Below are 18,531 nucleotides of genomic sequence, written 5' to 3' on the forward strand. Positions count from 1 at the left end.
GGGGTTTCGCTGGGTCACAAGTCACAACATGGTGGTTTTCACCCATCAAACCTTCCCCACAACATTCCCAGCCCTTGGGACATGACTTCATTCGCAGTGCCACCACAAGTCAGCACTTTGGACGCCCACTTCCCCTCCCTGTGCACACCACAGAGCAAACACTGCTGCCTGCGGCTTGGAAGTGCCCCTGGGAAACTGGGAAAACCAACCAAGGGCCTCCCATTATGGGAAATAAAAGCTGGAATGGGTTTTGCAGCCCGAGAAGGTCGGGCAAAGAGTTTAGCTTTCATCTTTACCTGCTTTTCCTTGGGCTGCTGTTTTGCTGCATGGGAGATGTGGAATCCAAGAGCAGCTCTGGGGCTGTGGCACTGCTTTGATGAAAGGCAGGGGTGATATAAGCTCAGAGCTTATACATAAACTTCAGAATTGCTGCATTAATGCTCCCAGGGCTGCAATGCCAAGTCACTTGTCCCTAGAAGCCATATCAGCTCCTGCTGTAAACAGTTGCTTTGACATCAGCTTCTCACTGTCCAGATACAGCACTCAAAACGGTGGCATTTTGGGCAAATAATGCCATGAAACTATTTCTGCTCCATCAGAGCCTGAGGAACTTCTGCATATATTTCCATAAATATCACTGGCGTCAGTACAGCAACAGACCCAACAGACTGCGAGGGGGATCCTGCAGACTGCTGCTGAGCCTACCAAAGATCAGCTCCAGGAAAAGCTACGGGGTTGGAAGGAATTTGAAAGGACAAAATAAACCAACTCCTGTGGAAGTTGGGAGCCCTCAGCTCCTCAGAGAGCCTGGGAACGAGGGGGAACGGGGGGGGGGGAACGTCCTCCCAGCCATCAAAATGTGCAAATCATTGCCCCAGGAGGCTGAAAGTAGATGGCATTGAACAGACCTGCACAGATCAGTTCATTAAGGACAACCTGGGAATGACAAAACCAGGAGAAGGGCTACTGGATACATGACCTGCCCTCTCTGCTGCCTCTGGCAGGGAATGGGGCACAGGGAACGACCACGGTGGTTCTCTCTGCCACGTGAAAGACATGATACCATCACTTCCAGACAAAATTTAGTCTAAACTATCTTTTTCAGCTGCAAACCTCCCACGGGAGGCAAATGATGTTGGGGCAGCAGAGCTGGAAGGGGATCTTCCCTCCCCTCAGCTGCCTTCCTGCTGGAAGCCCGCACCGGAGCAGCTGCTCCAAGGGCATTTCTCCGCAGGGTAGCTGGCAAGGGACGGGGTTAATAGGCCCACTCCATGTGTGACCTCTCTTCCCTCTCTCTGAGAGCTCCTAATTACCAGGCTAAAGGCAGAGGGGCAGCCGGCGGGCTCTGGCAGACCCCAGCGCTCCCGCCTGCCCTGGCTGATGGGATCGATCGCAGCCCCGCCGGCACGGGAACGGCCGCACCCCTGGGAGAGGCAGCTGCTCCCGTCCCACCCGCACGTGGAGCGAGCTGATCAAGGCAAAAACCCCCCCGGTTAAAGCGGGGGCATCAGCGGGTCCCTTCTTCCACAAAGGGGAGGAGCGGCTCTGGGGGGGCCGTGGGTAAATAACGCCGCTAATGAAAGGATGCCGGCGCAGCCCCGGCTCTGCGGCGGGGACGCAGAGCGATGACTCTATTCCTGATGCACCGGCAGCCTGACAATTGGCAAATGAACCTCCGCAGTTCTATGTTCCCCCTCTTTATTCTTCCCTCATAAAACTGGCAGGAGCAGGGGTGGGACAGGGATGCTGGTGGCAGCTCTGTTCAGTATGAAAAATGAGCAGCATATGCACGGGAGGCAGCTGGAGCCCAGCGAGAGGGACCCCACGGCTCCCTCGGGTTATTTCCCCCTCTCCAGTGGGGCCCTGCGCTTAACCCTTGCCTTGCTCCACTGCTGAATGGACCAAACGGGCCAAACCCACAGACCTGAGGCCACACCAGCACCCGGTGCCCTGGGATGACAGCGGGTTCCCCGCATTTCTGGCGTGCCCGGAGGGATTAGGGAGAAGTTGTGGCCCTGCTGGAATGGGCAACATGTGTACACACGGAATAACAGACCACAGCTGCTCCCAGAAGCAGATGAAACCTTATCCTCAGTTTATAGCTGAGGGACCAGTGTCGGTGAGGGCAGCACAGGGGGGCACAGCACAAGGGCTGCAGCGGTGCCCTGTGTCCATTCCCAGGCTGATCTTTAGCCAGAGCTTCATGGGCTCAAGGCCTCTGCCTGGCACCAAGACAAGGTGTGCCCAAAAATGCTCATGGCACCCTGTTTTGAGGTCATTATCCTAATGCCACCCCTCTCCTGCCCACCTCGGAGGCAGGGCCGGAGTTCCCTCTCCCACACGCCCACCCCTGCCTGTACAGAACCCCTCCTTTTGAGTGTCTGGCCACTTGCCACCCCTGGCATGTACTGGGACACAGAGGCCACATTTTCTTTACCCTCCTCTCTCAGGGGAAAGCCCAGGGCTGCCCGGGAGGACGTGTCCTGCCACCCACCTTGACAGGGACCCCACGTGTCCCCCCGGCCGCGGCACAGCAGGGTGGGCAGCCCCGCATCTGCCCGCTCCCGACAGCCCCGGGGGCTGTGCTGCCCCACAATGCCGCCTTTGTTGCCGGCTCTGGCACGTCCGAGGGTGTCAGTGACACTGAAAAGCTTTGACTGGCCCTTTCTGTTTGTTTTCTTGGCACACGCGAGGATCATTTAAAGAGCCCAACCTCGGCTCTGCCCTGCACCTCGCGTGTGACTGACACAATTATCCAACAGCAGCTCTGCCCGGGGAAGGGCTGAGCAGAAAACGAGGGTGTCCAGCCCCTCCAGCTCCTTCAGTGCCCATTTGCCTGTGCCTGCTTTCCCAGCACAGCATCACACATCCCAGGCTAGGTCGGGCACTGACCAGGCTCCCCAGGGCAGTGGGCACGGCCCCAAAGCTGCCAGAGCTCAAGGAGTGTTTGGACAACACTCTCGGGGACAGGGTGGGATTTTGGGATGTCCTGTGCAGGGCCAGGAGTTGGACTCAATGATCCTTGTGGGTCCCTTCCAACTCAGCATATTGTAGGATTCTATGCAGCCTGGCTGACAGGGCTGCAAGGTTCATCCCTTAGATGCCCATATCCCATGGGATGTTGCCTTTCCTAGAGAGCAATGAGCTTTGGGGCAAAGTTGGGGAGATTCAGTACAGCCACCCCAGACCCTGCTCAGATCTTCTCCACAGCCAGCCACAAAGATCCACTGCACGCAACACAGGAACACAAACAACCCTCAATTCCCTGTTTTTGAACCGTTTCAGGGTTCTTAAACTGTTGAAATGCTGTGGAAACCGGGGAGGAAAGTCACAGGCACGGCCGGTTTGTGTAATTTTACAGAGCCTTGAAAATCCAAAGCATTTGAATGCCCTAAGTAGCTTTAAAGGTCACAGAGTCGTATCACTGCTGCTTTCACAGGCTGATGGTGGGTCCTGCTCCTTGTTTGCTCCAGGAACACTGCCGGAGTCTCCACGGCTTTTTAGCAAGGATTGCTCTCTAACTGCATTACGCCGTCCTTGCCAGTCAATTTTCTGCTACTCCATCACTTTCCCATTTGTATATCATTACATACGGCTGTCAAAAATAATTTAGCAACCTGACCACCAATGTGAGAAATGAACCCTCCTAAGTATATTCCCAAACTCTCTAAATCTGAAAGAAAATGAGCTTTAAGCCCTTCTCCCCACAGAAGAAACCCACTGTCCCGTGGCGGCTGTAGCACACCGGCCCCTTATCGCACACAGGCACGTCAGTGAGGGGCTGAGGACCAAAAAGAACATCTCAGGAGACAACACAGAAAAGCTTCAGGGCCACGTCAGAACAGAGAAGCACAAAGAGCTGTCAAAACACAAGGTTTTTCGGATTCTAAGGTGTCGTGTTTGCTCCCAGCACAGCAGGTACCCACGCAGCCACTCACACCTCCCGCCCAGGCCACCACGGGACCAGTTTGGGCTGGAGCTGAACATATTGTTTGCACTGGAGACTCAAGAAAATCCATTGGATTATCCCAATTTACTACTCTGACATAGCTTTTTACTTTTCCCATAGGGATACACACGGACAGAGCACCAGGCTGACCCTGCCTGTGGTAACCTTGGGCGCCTTACCCTACGATAAGGTGCCAGACTTGCTCTCTCAAGGCTAGAGAGGAGCCCTGAAGGAATAGTTTAGACTCAAAGAGCAGATTTAGACAAACAGGAACGTCATGTTGCTCTGCCTTGATTCCCAGGCTGTGGAATTCTGCAGGACTGACCAGCCTTGCTGGGCAGAGGTGCACAGTCAGTGTAGGGGGAGCCACACCAGCAGTTTGTACAGGCAGGAAAAGAATCACAGAATGATGGAATGTCCTGAGCTGAAGGAACCCACAGCAATCATCCAATCCAGCTCCTGGCCCTGCACAGGACATCCCAAAATCCCACCCTGTCCCTGGGAGTGTTGTCCAAACACTCCTTGAGCTCTGGCAGCCTTGGGGCTGTGCCCACTGCCCTGGGGAGCCTGTTCAGTGCCCAAACACCCTCTGGGGGAAGAACCTTTCCCTGAGATCCAACCTGACCCTGCCCTGGCACAGTTTCAGATCAAGCTGCTGTGTCCTCTCTGAGCATGAAGGACACCCACGAGGTGGGAGCAGGCAGCTCCTCCTTTTCCAACAAGTTCTTTGTGGTTATTATAATGGATTTACTCTTGGGCAGCTTTTCCTCCTGCACAGAGGTGTCACCTTAACGCCCACCAGGAGCCCTTCAGGCAGATCCAGTTGGCACCGCTGCACCTTCCACTCCCTGGAGGCTTCTCCACTGTCACTGAGTCTCTCCCCTTCCCCTCACCCAAAAATATTCCCTGGTTTTTGGAGAAACCTGCAGGATGGAGGCAGGCTGGTGCTTCCCATCCGCACAAAGATGCCGCTGGTGCAACACTTTAACTCATTTTAATACATTTATGCCGAGACTAAATTTGTCGCTGCATATTTTCCTCCCAAGCCTGGTAATCAGTAGTGGAAATAATTTGCTGTTGGCTGCTCTGATGTTGCCATCTTTTGCACATATCAAAATGACAAAGACATCAGGCCCTCAAAGTCCGATTGAAGAATAATTGGAAATCCAAAGTGGCACTAAATGTTATTTTCTAAATAAAACGCATTCAATTACAGAACATGAGGCTGTCAAGCATTAAAAAAGATTAGTCAGAGGCGGAAAAATATAGTATTCAAACCTTCAGAGACTTCATTATATGCACAGGATACCCTCTGTTCTTTGGGACAGGCAGGGGTAAAGGGAATGCAAAACAATGGAAATATTTCCAGCAGCCTGTGTGTCCCAAAAGGGCCTGGATGCTTCTGTACTGCTGGATTTCCATCTCAACCGTCAGAAATATATATATATATATATGCACATATATATACACCCCCTTGTGGGTCCCTTCCAACTCAGGATATTCTGTGAGATAGATATATATATGTATCCCATCCTACTGGGGGTTATATGTTTTCCTTCATCTATGGCAGGAAGGCAGAGCTGATTTCGCTTCCCCCAGCCCCTTTTGTTACACAAGCAAATCAGCAAATTTCCCAGGTTGTTTTCAAACAAGGAAAAAGTCTGTTCCATTAAAGCGAGGACGTATTTACCAAACACTGACAGCTTGAAACGCTCCACTGACTCCTCTGGCAAGAGCCTGTGCCTGCCCACAGCCAGGGAGTGCCACAGCCATGCCCTCTGTGCTGCCCAAAGCCCCTGAGGGGCCCGTGGGCTGTGCAGGGATGTCCCCAGTGCTGGGCACTGTCCCCCAGCCCCGAGGGCTTGGCCAGGGCAGCAACAAAAGGAACACTTGGAGGATAAACAGCAAACCTTGAGCTGGACCAGTGAGACACCAAGGGGGAAAAAGCTCCTCCCTATCTGAATGCATTAGGATATTGGGAATAAACCCTTCCCTGGGAGGGTGGGGAGGCCCTGGAACAGGTTGCCCAGAGAAGCTGTGGCTGCCCCATCCCTGGAAGTGTCCAAGGCCAGGTTGGACAGGACTTGGAGCAACCTGGGCTAGTGGAAGGTGTCCCTGCCCATGGCAGGGGGTTGGAACTGGATGATCTTTAAGGTCCCTTCCAACCCAAACCATTGTGAGATTTTATGATTATTAGGTAAGGCAGGTGAGAGAAAAAAGCAGATAAAACAGGAAAAAGCAGAGAGCAGAGGAGATTCCTGTGCCTGCAGCGAGAGGCTGTGATGGGAAGGGAAGGAACTGGAACACGAGGCATTCCAGATCTCTGCAGGCACACGGATGGCAGCGGGCCCTGGGTGTCAGGGTCTCCAAATCAACCCAAAACCTGCCAAAATCACCCCCAAAACCACAGAGGAGGAACACATCCAGGCACAGATCCCACAGATCCCACCAGAGCCCGTGTCTCTGCCACATCTTCATATTAATAAGAGCAAACAAGGCAGCAGATGCACTCAAAACTTCAGCAAACACCGCAATGGCCACCAAGCACAGGAGGACAAAGACAATCGTATTTCACGCAGCAGGAGCTGGTAAATTCACGCTTAGAGCAATAAAGTCGCAGCCAAACAAACATGACCCCGAGTGGGAATCTGTGGCTGTGGCAGGCACATTCTCAGCCTACACAAACAGGGAAAGATGAGAGGCATTTATCTCGGATACTTGGTTTCAACAGCTTTCCTTAACAGCTCTGGCCCCTGGAATTTATACCCATCGCCCAGCAGAGCTCGCCGTGGGGGAGGCACAATTATTTACATGTCTGTTCTCCGGCCCTATAGAAGGATTAAAAATCAGGTGGAATTCTTTGCACGCTAGTTTTTATTATTGGTTTTTTTTGTTGTTGTTGTTGGTTTGGGGTTTTTTTGTTTGTTTGTTTGTTTTTTTTAAGGGAAGATAATTATCACTTGAAATTATTCAGGTGCAGATGCAGCAAATTGCTGACCCCCAGCTGATCTCAAACGACGCCGCCACCAATAAATACACCCTGGCACTGGGGGAGAGGGGAGGGCAGCCCACACATAACTGAAGATGGATTTATTCCAGCCTTTGCTACAAGGCTGAAGGGCTGGGAAGCCAAATCCCTCTCTCCCAGGGTTTCATTAGCTGGGAATGGCTTTCTAACGAGATTTACACGATCTAGCCTGGAGCCTACACATTTTGCTCTGCACCCAAAGACAGTAACAACAAGGAGCTCAGGAGGTGCCTTCTCCTGCTCTTGTCACCCATCATTCAGGGCTGTTCCACTGCTGCTATCAGCGTGATTACACAGAGCACAAAAATAAAATCAAACCCTGCCCTTCCTACAGCATTAAGGCTCCAATTTGAACTGACCCAAGCCAGGAAAATTTATGGTTATGGGGGCCACAATCAGTCCATTAGGAATGGGTAGGTAATTGCCAGCTGGGGTCTAAATGCCCTTCTCACCTCTCCTTCCACCATGCAGGAGTCCAGCTGGATGAGCAGCACTGCTCCCATCCCCACAGGCACCCCAGGAGGGGACCAGGGGGGTATCTGGAGGCTCTCTCTGCATGTGGGGTGGGACTGTGGTGCCACTGCACCTCTGTAAGGACAAGGAGAGCCCCAAACCAGCCACCCCAGCCTTGGGACAACACCAGCACACTCTGAAGTGGAGCCAGGGAGGGCAGGAGAAAACAAGTCATTGCTTTTGGCGCCTCAAATTCAGAATTGTGCTCGTTGCTTAAAATTCTCATAAACCCAACCAAAACCCAACTAAAACCCAGCATTTGGACAATGCTTTCAGGCACATGGTGGGATTTTGGGGTTGGCCTGTGCAGGGCCAGGAATTGGATACTGATGACCCTTGTAAGTCCCTTCCAACTCAGGATATTCCATGATTCTGTGATCCCCTTATGGACTTTGATGGATCGAGGTGCTTTGTTGGATGGGATACAATTTTCTGGATTAGTGCCTCCTCTGCTGCAGCAGATCCACACCTAAAGAAAACCTAAACCCAGACCCCCAATCCCACACTGCTGCCTTACAGGGATGCTTCTCCTACAAATTCAACACTTCCTCCAGAATCCTGCTTGGACAAGATGCCAGGGACCAAACTGAGTCCAGGGACCATACAAAGACCTAAAATGGAAAAATCCAGCCTGTTTTTGACTAACTGGAGCTTGCACACACTCCCCTCTGCAGGCACAGGAATGCTGTTTCTGGCACAGCTTCTCCAAATAACAGTGTGGTCAGCTCTTTTTTGGATGGATTTTAAGCAAATTGTTTTTGTGGGCAGGACTCACTTACACAGAGGTCCAGCCACACAAGGAGGAGTTATTTTTTTAAAACCCGTCCTTCCCGCTGATTCCCCCCCCCAAATAAAACAGAAATAAAAATACTCCCAATCGTGTTCTTAAGGAGGTATTAATAGCACCCAAGGCACTGACAGTTGTCTGCCTGTGAGTCACTTAAATGGATGGGAAAAAGCCTAAAACAACTGTGGCTTGTTAGGGGGCAAAGCAAACATCATTCATGATCCATAGTGTTAAGTACAGTCCTTATTCCAGCAGATGAGCTGGAGATGCTCCTGTGGGTCCACTTCAGCTGGGTCTAGCAGGGGCTGACCCAGTTATAGAGCCTTTGCCCAGACAACCAGCAAGGCCTGACCAAATCCTACCCAAAATATCCATTGATTTGGGCCGTTTTGGTTTGGATGTGACACTGGAGGCCACAGCACTGACCAGGACCATTAAGGGTGTCACCAGAGAAGCAAAAGGCACAGCCCTGCCTCTGACAGGCTTAGAATCCCAGAATCCTAGAATGGTTTGGGTTGGGAGGGGCCTTAAAGATCATCTGTTTCCACCCCCCAACCCCTCCATCCACCTCAGCTGCTGAGAGACCCTCAGTGCTCGGGGCTTGTTTCTGCCCCCCCCCCCAGTACTCCTCAGATCTCCTTATTTCTCCTCTGCTGGAATAGGATTCCAAAAGGGTCTTTTAATTCAATTATTCGAAAGCATCTCTGATGCCTTGACAACCTAATTTGGTCTCCTCCAGGTCTTTCCCCACCACGTGTGTGAGAGCAGCAGGCACCGTCCCGCCCACGTGGTGCCCTCGCCCGTGCAGTCGCTCCAGCTCTCTGAGCACTCAACTCCATTTCTATTTGAAAGGAAACATGAATACTAATTAAACAGCCATAAGGGCACGGAGCAGATAAATATGTGTTGCAAGAGAAACTGGAGAGACACACTCTGAAGTGGAGCCAGGGAGGGGAGGAGGCAATGTGTCATTGCTTTTGGTGGCACAACTTCAGAGTAGCGCTCGTCGCATAAAATACCCCTAAACCCAACCAAACTTGGTGCAAGGCGAGCGACTCCTGCCTCAAAACCTTCCTCCTCCTCCTCTGAGACGTCCATGGCCACCCCTGATGGCAGCAATGCACGTTTGAGGCAATATTTTGCTCCATCTGAAGGCCAGGATAAAGCAGTATTCCCATGCCAGCTTCCAGCACGCTCCAAAACGCTCGTGCCAACTCCTCTGCAACTGAGCAGCCCTCTGGGCTGCAGTCAGCAGACTGGAAGGATAACCAGCATCTGAAGCACAGTCTTTTCCTGCCACCTTAGAGTAAAAAAGAACACCCAACACTTCCAATTTCTCCCTAACAAAGAAAGGTGAGCAGTCGTGGCAGGGTGGGTGGATTACAGAGTGGTTCTGCCTCTCTGTTTTCTCTGCAAACGCAGCAGAAACCCACTGGGTGAGCCCTTAGGACAGTTTTAAGCACAAAATTCTCTGTCCTGCTTTGTCTGTGATGCTGTCCTGTCCATACCTGGGGAGGACAGGGCCATGGAGATGCTCTGTGTGACATGGGCACTTCAAGACAGAAACAGCAAAACCCCACTCGAGCTTCGTTTCTTGCCATCAAACCCAGAAGTTTGGCCCTGAGAGTTCAAGAAGGTTTGGAGGAAAAAGAGAAAGTTCCCAGTCTGGGAAAAAGAACAGCCCAGGATCTATAAATACTCACAGGTGTATCTTGGCAGCAACAACACACACAAAATCTCCTCTGAACCTCAAGGGCTGCCACGACAGATCAACCCATTGCTCAGTCAAGCCTGGAAACTTGCCTCTGGCTATGGCCACTTGCAGCTGCTTTGCTGGGATGGGAATATGCTCCCCAAGCTCCCAAGGACCTGTCCATATGCACAGCACCATGATGTCCACCCCACCTGCATCACCTTCAAGGAGCATCCCCCTTGGGACAGGCACTGGTGCTTTCAAGGTGATTTTGTGCACTGAAATCACCTCTTCATGAAAATTTATTCAGTTTAAAGGCACTTTTCTGAGTGTCTGTACGACCAGCCACAGCTGGGAAGGTGATGCTCAAATTGATGAAGTCTTTATAGACTGTTTGCCACTGCAAATCAAGCCTTCTCTTCCCATATTCACCTCACTGTGACTACGGAGCATCGACCTGAGCAGTGATGAAATGAAGACTGAACGAAATGAAGGTCCTCAGTTATGGGACTAAGGATTTGGGAGGTTTCACAGATTTCCTGTGTGACTCAGGATAGGTCACGTAGCATCTCCATGCTTCAGCTCCTCATCTAAACAGTGATATTGCTTCTCCATCTCGTAGGGCTTTGGGGAGGACAAATCTGTTAGTGGAGAGCAAAACATTCACAGGCTGGTGGGGTTTGTGCAAAAAGCCAGTGAAAAAGACAGAGAAAAAAAAAAAAAGAGGGAAAACAACAACCTCCCTGGGCAAGGAGCACGTTCTAAGCTTGATTCCAATAAAAATGATTCCTTTAACACCCACACAGAATCCTCCAGGACCTCACTGTTGTTGCCCCTCTCAGTCTGGCCCCCAGCAGACTTGGCAGGGCCAGTCCCAAGCACAGCCCTGGGCACGGCAGCTCAGGGGGAGGATGGAGTGTTTAGTCTGCTGGGCACATTCCTGCACGCTGCTAAAATAAATAGAAGATTATTAATGGAGCCCCTTCTCCTCACAAGCATCGGCCAGAAATGCCGGAGTTATCAAGTGACTCCCGAGGACGGCACAGGGATGGGGCTGGAGGGACCCCCAGGGATAGAGAGACCCCCAGGGATAGAGAGGTTTCTTGCTTAATTCTGGCCAGGACCTGCACCAGGTTTGGTGCTCAGGATTTTCATTTGGGATGCTGAACTTGCCTGCTTTTCCAGGAACATCCCAGGCTTCCCAGGGAAACCTTGTTCCATACCCACGCTCTAGAAAAACTCCACGTTTTTTTCTACAGCAAAGGGGAAATATTTTTCCAGGGAAGGAGGAGGGAGAACAAGAGCAAACACCACAAAAAGTTGTTTTTTTCCTGCTTTACAACCAGCCTTAACTTTTATATTTAGTCCCAGCTTGCAACACCATTACAGGCAGTTTCCCGGGGGCACATCCATCATTTTCAACCAATCTGGAATCTGCAGGAACTTGATTCAAGTTCCACCTAATTCAGGGGAACTTTTCAGAACCTTGAGGGGGAAAAAGAGAAAAAAAAGCAAAGGATGCTCAGAGGTTGAGAGTCAGGGTGGATTTGAACTTCCTTAAATCCTTCCGCCACTTTGAGCCACAGAACTCAGTCACTGAGGTCCAAGGAAGAGCTGGGAGTCCCTGGATGCTTCCAGGGATGAGGCAAATACTTCCAGGGATGGGGCAAACACTCCCAGGGAAGGGACAATCCTCAGGTCTGAGCTCACAGGGAGAAGATCCCTCGGGGGAAGCGCCTGCACGTTGTCTGTGCTTACTCCCTGCAAACCCCATAATAATAAAGTGATCCTCCACACCATATCCCTTTTTCCATTTCACCCTTCACTGGATCATTTTATGCATCTATTCCCATTGCTAATTCAAACTAATTAAAGTATAAAATAGAATAATTTGTGCAATTTCAGAGCTCCCCTCACCATATTGTGAGTTATGTTTCTTTTCTGTTAGCGCCCGGTGTGAGCAATTCCCCTCCTCACCGGCTCAGTACCCGCCAAACTCATTTGCTGGGAAGACAAACTATCACAGAAAGGGGGAAGAGAGAAAGTTTAAAGAGCTCTGTGAGAGAGGAAGAGGAATCTGAGGTTTGCTGTTAAATTCCATTGCTGAGCAATGAGTGTGAAATTTCAGATTTCTCCTCCGAGCCATTTTCCCTCTCGGGAACACAATCCTCTCCCTCTCTCCTTGCTGCTGTTAAGGAAGGAGATCTGTGTCTGTCTGTCTATCCAGACATGAAATCCTGCAGCAAAGCCACTGCTCTGCAGCATTCCCTGCATTGCTCAAAGCCAGCCATGAGCAGCAGCAGCATCCACAGAGATGGGGCTCTGAACAACCTGGGCTAGTGGAAGGTGTCCCTGGGCTAGTGGAAGGTGTCCCTGCCCATGGCAGGGGGTGGAATGAGATGAGCTTTAAGGTCCCTCCCAACCCAAACCAGTCTGTGATTCAGTAATTCTATGATCTCATCTTGCTTTCAGGATGGAGCAGGGCTGGTGACATCAAATCTGGAGGGACATCAGACCTTCCTGCAGCTACTGAGGATGTCAACTGTCCCCTTACAGACTCCCAAAGCTCTGGTGAGCTGAGAATTTGTGCCTGTGTATGTGCACGTGAGGGAAATTCTAGAAATATTTCAGGACTGTGGCTGCTGGCATGAAAATTAAACAATAGGTCTGTGGAAGGGGAGGAATTGGGAAGGGAAGCAAACGCCGAAGCAAACACATGGGAACCCTGTGGCTGTGACTGGCAGGGGAAGAAACAGCCCAGTACAAAGAAAAACCAAAGCAAAACAAACAAACTGAAAGCAAAGCCAGCCAGCACTTGAAAGGAACAACCACATGAGCAACGCCTAAAATATAACTCATCGAGAAAAAACAAACCCACTGACCCCAAGGTTACACCGGAGAGGTTTTTTTACCACTTCTTCCCGGAAAGTTTATCCTTAAAGTATTTGTTACCTCAAAGACCTGTGAGACTGAACTCCCCCCACACTCGAATGGTTGAATGTTTTGTGTCTGTACATAAATCCCAGCCAGATGGGGGGTTGTAGGGATGGACTGGAACCAGTCTGGGCACCACTACGTCAGCCCCAGCACGGCCAGAGCTCTGCAGGCCTGACAAATGGACTGTCAGCAGGGCAGGAGATGAGACAGCAGGTTGTCCCACCTGGCTGGGCTGCAGCTTTTTGGTCAATTGATGTTAATTAACACATCCTTCTTGTCAGGTAGATATTGTTAATGATCTCAGACAAGTTTTGAGCTGAAATTCTTAATTATTCCTAATTGACTACAAGGGAGGGAAGCGGAAAAAACCTGCAGCAAGTCATGAATTTTAGGAGTGGAGCAGGAGCAGGTGGTGGTGGAAGAGGATGGCACAGAGCTGGGCAAACCTCCCCATGGAGCACAGCCTTTCATCCAGGACAACATGGGGATTCTCTCCCCATCTTGAACCCCCTCTTTCATCCCCCTGTTCTACCCCCTGTTTGTCCCAGCTTATGGGAAAAGGCTGGATGGGGCTCAGAGCAACCTGGTCTAGTGAAAGCTGCCCCTGCCCATGGCAGGGGTTGGAATGAGATGGGCTTTAAGGACCTTTCCACCCAAACCATTCTGGGATTCTGGCAGTGGTCATGGAAGAACACAAGTTGGGCAAGGGTGTTCCTGCCCCTCCAACATGCTGGAGCAGCAGGAGATCCCAGCCAGGCTGGTGACAATGAGGGTCACACCAAGACGGGGCCAACAAGTCCCACTGCACCCCTGATGATCCACACGAGCACTGGCACAGGATGAGCAGGTGAAGGAGTTGATGGAAGGCAGGATTTTGGACACCTCTGGTGGGATTCAGCTGAGCTTTTTCCCCTGTGCCAGTGTTCAGAGTTTGCTAAGATTATGTCCAGCTAACTGGCTGTTCAACTAGCAGATAATGTAGTTAAAAATTTAATCAGTTCATTTTTTCCCTCTTGATGACTCCAGACCCTTTTATCCACATCTCTTGCATTTTTTATCGTGTTTTCTCAGTTCTTTTCAGGACACCATCAGTATTTACAGCCTCACCACTACAGGACTGATGGACTTCCTTGTTTTTCTCAGCCCTCCCCTCCAATTCCAACCTCTTCTAAATCATCCGGGCAGCTCCCGTCTGCCTCCCTCTCAATCAGCATCCAGAAAGTTCAGTCCAAAGCAAAGCAGTTTTCACAGGACTTAAACATCTTGGGGTTACAGGACAGGGAGACAAACAACAAATTATCCTTGGAGATCTGCAGCTCCTGACACAGGGGCATTTGCAAAGCAAATATTTCCCAGCTCTCAGCGCAGACTGAGCTCCTTTACCTAAAGCCACAATGATGTATGTGAGGAGGGAGGGGGGAAACTCAGTCAGCGGAAAAGCAACAGGTCTGAGAAGAGAAGCTGTGGCTGCCCCATCCCTGGAAGTGTCCAAGGCCAGGTTGGATGTGCCTTGGAGCAACCTGGGCTAGTGGAAGGTGTCCCTGCCCATGGCAAGGGTGGAACGAGACGAGCTTCCAACCTAAACCATTCTAAGATTCTATGAAAGCACATGAAACTCTGCCCTCCAAACTCTCCCTGCCTCCCCAAAGCCAAGGTTACCCTGGCATGGGCACGGAGGGGCTCAGCACCACAGGCAGAATGATGGTGGAGCATCCAGCACTCACAGGAGGAGCAAAGGATCCCCCAGGACACCCCAGGCTGCAGAGGTCCATGGCCCTCTGAGCTCTGCCGTGCTAATTGATGTTTACTGGGTGATTATGTGTTATTATTCCTACCTGGGGAACGGGGAGGTTCCCAGCCAGCCTGGATGCTGCTCTCTCACATTTAAAACCGGAATGAAAATCATCCCCCTGTGGCAGAATTAACCACGAAGCGGCTCCGGCTGAGCCGAGAGCAGCAGCGTTTCTGAGGCAATGAAATGTGCAGGGCTTTTGGAGGGTGTTTATGGAAGATGAATTTTGCATTTACAACATCCTGGCCGGGTCCTTGCTTAGGAAGGTGCTGCTTCACCCATCAGGGAGCAGAACCACTTCGCACGACCTCGGCGCTTCATCAAGGCGTTCGACGTGATTAGCACAAACAAGTGATAGATCATTAGCTGGAAAAAGAAGTGCTGGAAAATCAGGAAGGAAAAAATATGTCTTGGTGCAGCGTGTTTTCAGGTGGGGAAGAGGCAGTGAAAGGAGAGGGAGCTCCTGTGCACCTCCCAGCACCCACTGCTGCCTCCTGCACCTGCAGGAAGCCCCTGATTCGGGATCAGGGCTTACAGGGAAGGGAAGAGACCTTCTGGGCTGTGTTTCTCTCCACTAGCACAAGGATGTTCCTCCCAGCGAGCCCTGTGAGTATTTTGATCATGCTGCTTTTTAGTTCTCATGTTCACAGCCCTTGATTAGGTGGTGAAACCTTTCGGAGCTGGCAATCCCTGCCCTGGGTTCGACGGAGCTCTGCTCGCTCCCAGCTTTTAAAACCAGCCAGATTTGTCCTTCTATCAAGAGCTGCAAAAATCTTTGGCCCCAGTTCTGCTGATGCTTATGCAATCTCAGTGCTGAAGGATGCCCACCACCCCTCTTGGATGGTACAGGGGAGCCAAGTCAAACCTGCTGCACGTGGAACCAGCCCTGCAACAGCCTGAACTTGCACAGGCAGCACATCCAGCGAGGAAAAGGGGTTGTTGCAGCCTTGGAGTCATAAAATCACTCTGGGCCTGCAGGGCTGATTTAATTGAAATGCACTGAGCTTTTCATACATTAAAAAAACCAACCGTCTCCCTGACACCCAGACAATTAATGCTTCAGGACTGAATTATAAAGCCACTTTTCCTCGACATAACCAGCACTTTTCCTGTAAGACTCAGTCTTTCCCTGTGAAAGCAGAGATTCTCTGCACATGCAGGGGGTGCTGGTGTGGGCTCTGCGACAGCCTCAGTATTGAAATGGGAAGTTTTTAAACAAGGGGGCTCTTGGTGGCCCCACATTTGTCACTGCATTGTCCTCACCTGCCGTTTGGTCGCTGGGGGCCAGCCCTGGGTGCACCCTCACATCCCACCAGCAAAGCAGCCAAAAGCCTGTCACGAGCAACGTGACCGATTCCACTTCAATATTTTATTTTGTGTTTGGTTTTTCTTTTTGTTTCCTAGTAGAAACAGTTAATTGCATTTGTCTGTCCATGAAAAAACAAGAGGCAGCTCACGCTGGGCAGCAGCTGAGAAGAGCCACGGTGCAGGTCCCCTCACCAAGGTCCCTCCAACACCAACCCACCCCAGCACCCAGGGCTAATTTGGGGGCAGGACATGGTGTAACTCTGCCAGCACCCAACAGATCCACTGCTAGCCCACCCTGGAACCCCACATACTCCACTAATGCAACACAGCCTCCAGCTCCACCCAAGCCTTGCTCAGCTTGTGGGCAGAAATGGTGTTTGCTTGCTACAGCAACGCTGAGAAATGAATTGCTGCTTTAAAAAGGGTCAGGACCGTTTCTCTTTTCCCCCTAAGAGCTATTTGAAACCAGGTGCTGCAGGAAGAAAGCCTGAAACAGCTCCTAATAACCACCCCTAAATCGTGTGCCTAAAGAACTCCAAGTGCCTGGAAGCAAAGTTTCTTTATCCTTCTCTCCCCCGGATTGGGCTGTGCAACTGTTGCTTCTGTGCTTTGTGGGAGTGAAATCAAATGTCAAATATTCTGCTTTGGAAGGAGTTGGCAACGAAACATGAAAGGCTCATGGAGAGCTCGAAAAGGAGTGCGGAAAAATTGGAGCAAAGCACAGACAGGGCTGGGACAGGAGCCAGGGGAGCGGGGAAGGACTGTGCCTACAACCACAACTCCAGATTTTAGAATGAAGTGACTACTTTCCCTAATGCATTTCAGCAGAAAGCTGATCCTAGCTGCTGCTAGCACAGAAGGAGGATGGGCTCCACGCCGAGATGTTACATCTCTTTGTTGGGAAGCATCCACACATCTCGGTTTATTCAGCACAATCACAGCCCTACACCGAGCCCTGCGTCTCATCACTGGGCTGTGCCCAAAGCCACGGCCAGAAGGGCTCAGGACCTGCTCCCCACCACTGCTGGGGAGCACATTTCTTACCTTAATTCCACAAAAAAACCCCAATTAAAACAAAACCCAGCCCGTTTTTTGAAAGGCATGTTTTGACACAGGCATGTGTCCTGTTCCTTTCTCAGCACAGATTTAAAAGCACAGGCTCTGGACAATCCTCCCCCAGCACGTTCACGGGTAAGAACAGCTGCTCTCTCTGTCATTTTAACTGTGGCAGAATTTCGTTTTGTTCCAAATTTCAAGACTCCAGAAGACATTTTTTGCTGTGTGTTCTCAGCGTTTCTGAAAGGCACTTCCCACCATTTACAGCCTCAGCCCTCTGAAGCTGCTGGACCTGCCTCCTCCTCCTCTTGGTGCTGACCCCTTTTCAATCATCAGCCTCCTTTATAGAGCTCTCAGAGTAAAATATATTCTCCCCTCCACTTTGCTGAACTATCACATTGCCAGGATGAGGGCACTGGGGTCACAGGAGCTGACAAAATCCATATGCAATGGTATGCTGGGACTTCTGGACCCAAGGCACACACATCTCCACAAGGGCAAAAGGCAAATCCTACGGCAATTCCTGCAAGGAATGAGACACAACCTCCCCCAGATGCTGGAGGCTCCCCAAGGCAAGTGCTTTGCCAGAGCCATGGCTGAAAATGGAATTAACGTCCCAGGAATATTCTATTATTTGCTAATTCTCTTCGCATCTTTTTGTTTCACAATTAAGCAAATTAGCGCTTTGATGAATATTAAGGCTCTCTCGCCTCATAACAGATGAGTTGGAGGCATTCCCACTGGATTTTCCTCCAAATGAAAGCAGTTCCTCAACTGTTTGAGATACACACTGGACTGTTTCCTCCCTGACGAGAGCACGAGGAGCACGTGGCTCCTGCAGGAAATGGCCAAGCACTAACATTTTAATAAAATAATTCCATTGCAAAGTTTGCCTAGATCCTCGTTATTACCATCCAATTCAAGTCCAGGCTGGAATGGGATCCTAAATTTGAGGCTGTTCATGGCACTGTCTATGCCTGAGTTGCTACAACAAGCATATAATGCCTCCTTCAACCACAGGGGTTCATTCACTCGTGTCCCTTAGCAGGGAGAAGACTTTGCACTCTTCTAAAAGCATTTATTCCCTGGCTATAAATGACTTCATAACCAAGCAAAGGATTTCCTGATTTTTTTTTTGTTTTCCTACAGTTTTGCTGGCTTTGGGAGGAGCTGGAAGCTCCCAGTGCAAGGTGAGCTGGTGAGACAGCTGCTCGCTCTCTACCTCCATCAGCACATCCCTGATCCCTTCACACTGATACCCCCCTGGAGCATCTCTCAGAGCAGCTGGGAGGGAGGGCAGGTATTTGTTTACCAGCAGATATGGAAAGCTGGGAGTGACCAGAGGGTTAACTCACCACAGAACAATTTAACAGCATCCAGACACCTTCAGGTGCAACCCTGCCCCTCTCTCCACCACCCACAAGGCACCAGCTCCATTAATCTGAATTACACAGTCCTCAGTAACAGC

General features: G+C 50.8%; 1 protein-coding gene across 4 annotated transcripts in view; it reads right to left on the bottom strand.

Moving 5' to 3' along the window:
- The window catches only part of PLXNA2 (plexin A2), a 174,304-nt gene that overhangs the window by 85,508 nt on the left and 70,265 nt on the right, over positions 1-18,531 (bottom strand). The window lies entirely within an intron of this gene.

This window comes from Chiroxiphia lanceolata, chromosome 25 (genome assembly GCF_009829145.1).
Source record: "Chiroxiphia lanceolata isolate bChiLan1 chromosome 25, bChiLan1.pri, whole genome shotgun sequence".
Lineage (NCBI taxonomy): Eukaryota > Metazoa > Chordata > Aves > Passeriformes > Pipridae > Chiroxiphia > Chiroxiphia lanceolata.